Genomic DNA, 6,482 nt, shown 5'->3' with positions numbered 1-6,482 from the left:
TTTTCTATGAAGAGCTCATGGATGTAGTTAATGACAAACTCAAGGGTCTCAATACCAATGAAGAGTTTGGAAAAATCTAGTTTACTTTGTTTTCTATTATATTTTCTAGGAAACTTCTTGTGAGAATTTATTCTTGCATTCAAGAAGGATAACGAGGGTTTGGTATAGCATGAATTGTGATTACACAAGCTATTTCCAATGATTTTCATCTTGCATGTTTTTAGATTTATTTATTTAAATTCTAGAGTTTTTGGAAGATGAACTTGCAGTATGTAATCGTTATTGGTTTGTTATATTGCAAAGTCTTATGAGATGTATGTGTCATTTACTTTTTGTAAATTGAACTGACATCTCATATATGCTCAGAATTTAAATCTATTATGTTTTATAAACTAAAAATAGAACAAACTTTGTGAGAATTTTTCGCAGTATTGATATACTTGTGATCATACTTTTGTGTTATTACTGCACTATACACTTCGTAAGATTTTCTTATGTTGAGTCATACCGATTAAAATTATCTCTTTATTCGTAACTAGTGTTGAGATTAATTTATATTGATGTTCAGGATACAAATCTATGTGATTTGTTAATGTCCGACAAAATCCATGTTTTTACAAAAGTAAGTTCACTCATGTTGTTCTCTTGGGAATGACATCAAATGTGGGAGAGTTCTTAAGTGAACTTGTGCTTAATTGCTATATGTTTGTGGGGTGTGTGGCTGTGGAATTTAGAGGAGATGTTTGTATCTTTAATCTCCTATATGGGGGCTAAGTATTTCATACTATGTGTAATTCCTTTTAGTATTGAACTATCTTTTGTTTGAATTCATTACGATCCCATAATTTTCGTACCTTTTACAATTTTTATTGACAAAAAGGGGGAGAATTAATTAGTAGTTTCGAACTACATACATATAGTTTATGGATCATTATGTAAGGGGGAGTTGATCAATATCTATAGGTTTCACCTATTATGCAAAAGATGTAAGTATTGATTAAGGGGGAGAAATATATCACCGTAGTATTACTTCAAAGTTGTGATACAATTGAACTTTGGAGAAGATAATAATACTGAAAAGTGGGGGTACAACAACCTCACCCAATATTTCGCTTAGCAATCTGTATGGACTAACTCCAATATACTTTTAGGAGAATGAACTAGACAGTCAGACTTAATCTTAATAAAAAGTATATTAAAGAGTTATATCTCAATTTCTCGATTCAATACTTACACAAGCAAATAGAAGTCTGCGAGTCCAATTGAATACAAGAGAAATTAACTTGAACGGTACCAATGACCAATGTTCAAGGATCAATCAATTTCAATCAACAACCAAAGGTTGGATTTACCAATTGACCGGTTCAACGCACAACCTGTGATATTTCAATTATATAACAAAATATAATGCGGAAAAGAAATAACACAGACACCGGAAGTTTGGTTAAAGAGGAAACCGCAAATGCAGAAAAACCTCGGGACCTAGTCCAGATTGAACACACATTGTATTAAGCCGCTACAGACACTAGCCTACTACAAACTAACTTCGGTCTGGACAGTAGTTGAACCCCGATTAATCTCACACTGATCCAAGGTACAGTTGCGCTCCTTACGTCTCTGATCCCAGCAGAATACTACGCACTTGATTCCCTTAGCGGATCTCACCCACAACTAAGAGTTGCTATGACCCAAAGTCGAAGACTTTAATAAACAAATCTGTATCACACAGAAAAGTCTACAGGAATAGATAAATCTGTCTCCCACAGAAATACCTACGAGTTTTCTTCCGTATTTTGATAAATCAAGGTGAACATGAACCAATTGATATACCAGACTTATATTCCCGAAGAACAACCTAGAAATATCAATCACCTCACAATAATCTTAATCGACTAGCGAAACAAGATATTTTGGAATCACAAACAATGAGACGAAGATGTTTGTGACTACTTTTCTATCGTGCCTATCGGAGAAATTAATCTCAAGCCAATCTTACGATTGCACTCAATCACGATAGAAACAACAAGATCATATCACGCAACTACAGAGAAAATAGTTTGGTCTGGCTTCACAATCCCAATGAAGTCTTCAAGTCGTTAACCTACAGGGTATCGGTAAAAACCTAAGGTTAAAGGAGAATCGACTCTAGCTTATACAACTAGTATCACACAGGAGGTGTGGGGATTAGGTTTCCCATTTTCTAGAGTTCTCCTTTATATAGTCTTCAAATCAGGGTTTGTAATCAATGTTACCTTGGTAACAAAGCATTGAATATTCAACGTTAGATGAAAAACTGATTAGATTCAAGCTAATATCTTTCAACCGTTAGGTCGAATTTAGCTTGTTATACACAAATGAAATGCACGTTCATTTAGGTTTGTGTAACCATACCTAAACGTGTACACCTAGTTGGTTCAACATTAGATAACCAATGGTTAGCCGTATGAGCACTTTCATATCAACCTTATTCATCTTCACCATAACTAGTTCAAATGACTCATAAGAACTAGTTAGAGAGTTGTTCAATTGCTTAGATCTCATAGAAGTATATAAGACACAATCGAAACAAAAACGATTTTGAGTCACTCGAATCAATTCATGAACATTATAGCCACGGTTTTCAAATATGCATTCCTTAGTTTATATATGTCTTAGTTCACGAATAAACCGTTTTTAGAAAATAACCTACTCAAGTATGCATATCGGTACGCACACTTAAGTACCAGGATTGAGTTTGTTTTCAGTTCACAAACTCCAGCAGAAATTCACGGGATGTGAACTTCCGGAAGTACGCGTACGGGTACGCGGACTTAGCTTTCGGACATCCTGAACCAGTAAAGTATGAATACTTTAGTTCAAGGATTTTGGACTTACACAAGTATAAGTTCACATACAATGTTTATATCCATTCAAGGTTATATATTCTAAACTCTCATTTAAATCATTAAAACATTCTTAGAGGATGTTATATAGAGGTTATTCACACATTATTTTTCATCAAAGCGATTTTCAAGTTATAGAAACAATCAACATGACTTTTTTCATCTGTAAAGATGAACTTGGCCAAAGTGAAAGCTTACAAACACATATTTCAAGAAATAGATAAGCAAGACAGACTCGGCTCGAAATAGCAAATGTGTATAATCGAAGTCTATATAGCAATATGACATTTGTCTCAAGATAGGAGATAGAGTAGATAGACTTTTAAGTGATAGATAAGTTCAAGTCGCCACATACCTTTTTGTCGATGAAGATCCACCAGTTCCTTGAGTAGTTCTCCGTCTTTGCATGATGAACACAGTGGAGTCTAGAGCTCAACTACACTTTATATCCTAGTCTGAAACTTAGATATAAGTTGACTAGAAATCAAGACTTATAGTTTTTGAAACTAAACTTGACAAACAAGCTTGAGATAACAACGGTTGCGATTTCGACCGAGCAGTGCTCTAACAAATACTATGTTTTTGTATAACGATGATTGAGAATATCTCTTTTCAAAGTTGTTATATGTACGAATCTTCGACAACGATGCTGAGTTGAACATGTTCAGAATCATTACAACTTGAAGTAGCGAAGAATTCAAGGAGTTGAAGAACCAAGGAAACCAAGCATGATGGATTCTGGAGTTTTGAAGTTTTTTTTTTTTGTATTCCATATGTATTGATAGTTTTGTCACTAAAATTGACAAAGGGGGAGATTGTTAGAGCATTGCTCAATAGAACTCACAGGTATTATTATCTCAAGCATGTTGTCAAATTTAGTTGTCAAAATTATATCTTGATTTCTAATCTATATTTAGTCAGGTCTCGGATTAGGATAGAAGTGTGTAGTTGAGAATCGGAGATCACTCCGTTTTACTGTTTGTAGGCGAAGATCGACAGGAGCTTCGGAGAACTTCAACATCAAAAGGTAAGTGAAGACTGAACAACCTATTTTTCAAGTTTTCACCTTTATACCTTTGAGACATTGGCGCATGACTAAATTAGATAGTACATGCATAATAGAAATTTTGAGTCAAGTTTATCTTGAATATCGTTCTCGAAATATGACCAAGCTTAAGAACATTTGTTCATACTTGATGAATTTGGTTTAGAATAATTTATTGTTTATAACCTAATCATGATGCAAAATTTAATCATTTGTAAATAGCCTAGAACAGTGATATGTGTCATTCATGTTATTCGGGAATATTTCATTGATTATTAAAGAGATATATAACTACCGTAAATCTAGATACACTACCGTAAATCTAGATACATGACAGTATGCATACCATTTAACAAACTGGGAGAACTGTTGTAAGTTCAAAGCCGCAATACATGTACCCAGTACACATACTAACGTAGCTATAGTTCGACAACGACTTTTTGGTACACATATCCGGTATCCATACAAAAAATTCTGTTGATCGTGAACCAGGAAAGGTAACGCATACCTAGTATGCAAATCGGAAAAGATATGTTGGTTTCAAAATCGAATTAGGTATGCATACCCAGTGTGCAAACCATAAAAGATCCGTGAGTTCCTAAAATCGTTTTTGTCTTAAGGGTATCCATACCCGGTACACGTACTATGACAAAGATAATCACGAAAAGGTACAATACACGTGCTTACCCTGTCGAATATTTTCATATGCATCAGAATTATTTCTATGAGATAATCAGCATTTGAACAACTCTCTAAAAACACTATCTAGACATTTTTTATCATATGTGTGACTCAATAAAAGTCTTAAAGTGTTATATGAAACTGGTTAAGTTTATCGTTCAATTGGCTAGTTTCGGCTAACCTTCATGAACATGTCATTGTACACGATTTGGTTACGGTTAATCCTAACCAGAATGTATATTCTACTATGTTAATATCAAGTCAAGTTTTTCATCTAACGGTGATTATCATTTGCTTGGTTCCAAAGCTATCTTAGCTTAAACCTAAAGCAACTTTTGATCTTGAAAGTCTATATAAGCAGACCCTCAAACAACTGGGATCTTTGAATCCCTGAAACTATTCTTGTGTGTCCTAGTTGTAAACTAAAGTCGTCATCTCCTTAAAACCCTTCTAGGGTTTAGCGACTAAAAAGACTCCACCTAGGAATCCGTGAAGCCAGGCCCAACTATCTTTATCTTGATAGTTCGTATATCCTGATCTTGTTTTGATTGCTGAGCTTGCTCCAAAAATAAGATAGATAGATATCACAAAGTATTTTCGTCTCAGTGATTCCACAAGTTTCGACTTGTGAGGTGAATAATAATCTTGGCTGCTCTTCGGGATTCATAATACCGCATTTTGAGGTTTGCTAGACCTTGTCTATTGCAATCAATTCTTACCTCACTTTGATCTTTGATCATAATGGAAATCACATATAGGCTTATCTGTGGGAGGCATATTGGTTTAAAGTCTTCAATTGAGTTGAAGCAACTCCTAGGATATAGAGGACGTCAGCTAAGGGAATCAATTGCCCAGAGTCCTGCTGGGATTCAAGAGGCTATGTCTTGATTTCTAGTCTACAATTAGTAAAGTCTCGGAATAGGATAAAAGTGTGTAGTTGAGAATCGGACATCACCACGTTCTACCGTTTGAAGGGGAAGATCAACCGAATCTTTTGGAGAATTTCTTCAACAAAAGGTAAGTGAAGACTGAACCACTCATTTCTCAAGTTATATTCATCCTACTATCTATGAGACGATGTCGCATGACTAATTAGACTATCGCAAGTATATCAAGAATTTCGAGTCAAGTTTATATTGGTAAATCGTCTCGAAATATATATGACTAAGCTTAATGAACATTTTTTCATACTTGATGAATTTCGGTAAAGAAAAATTTATTGTTCATAATCTAAATTGCGATTCAAGATTATCACTCGAAAATAGCCTGAAACAGTTATACGTGTCAATGATGTTATTTGGGAATGTTTCGAATTAATTTAGTGTGAAATGTAGAACTACTATAAATCTGGATACATGACAGTATGCATACCAGTTTCACATACTGGGATAACTGTTATAGGTCTGTACCACAGTACTTGTACCGGCGTAGATATAGTTCGGCAACAATTTTTTGGTACGCATACCATGTATTCATACCATAAAAAGTCTCATGCTCGTGAACCAGGAATGGTACGCATACATAGTATGCATACCGAAAAGGAACTGTTGGTTTTGAAACCGGAGTGGTATCCATACCCGGTACGCAAACCGGAAAAGTTCAGTGAGTTCCTGAACTCGTTTTTATCTTAAGGGTAACCATACCTGGTACATGTACCATGACAAAAATAGTCACGAACAAGGTAGAGTACACGTACCTGGTACACGTACTTGCCCTGTCGAATATTTTGAGATGCACAAAAAATTATTTCTGTGAGATAATTGGCATTTGAATAAATCTTTAAAAACACTATATAGACATGATTGATCACATTATAATATATGGTTGTGACTCAAGTTTAAAGTCTTAAGTGTTGAAAAGGCGAGGGTACCCAA

The sequence above is a fragment of the Papaver somniferum genome, chromosome 7 (genome assembly GCF_003573695.1).
Source record: "Papaver somniferum cultivar HN1 chromosome 7, ASM357369v1, whole genome shotgun sequence".
In the NCBI taxonomy this organism is placed as follows: domain Eukaryota; kingdom Viridiplantae; phylum Streptophyta; class Magnoliopsida; order Ranunculales; family Papaveraceae; genus Papaver; species Papaver somniferum.
The sequence above is the reverse complement of the archived record's forward strand: the minus strand, read 5'-3'. Positions refer to the sequence as shown.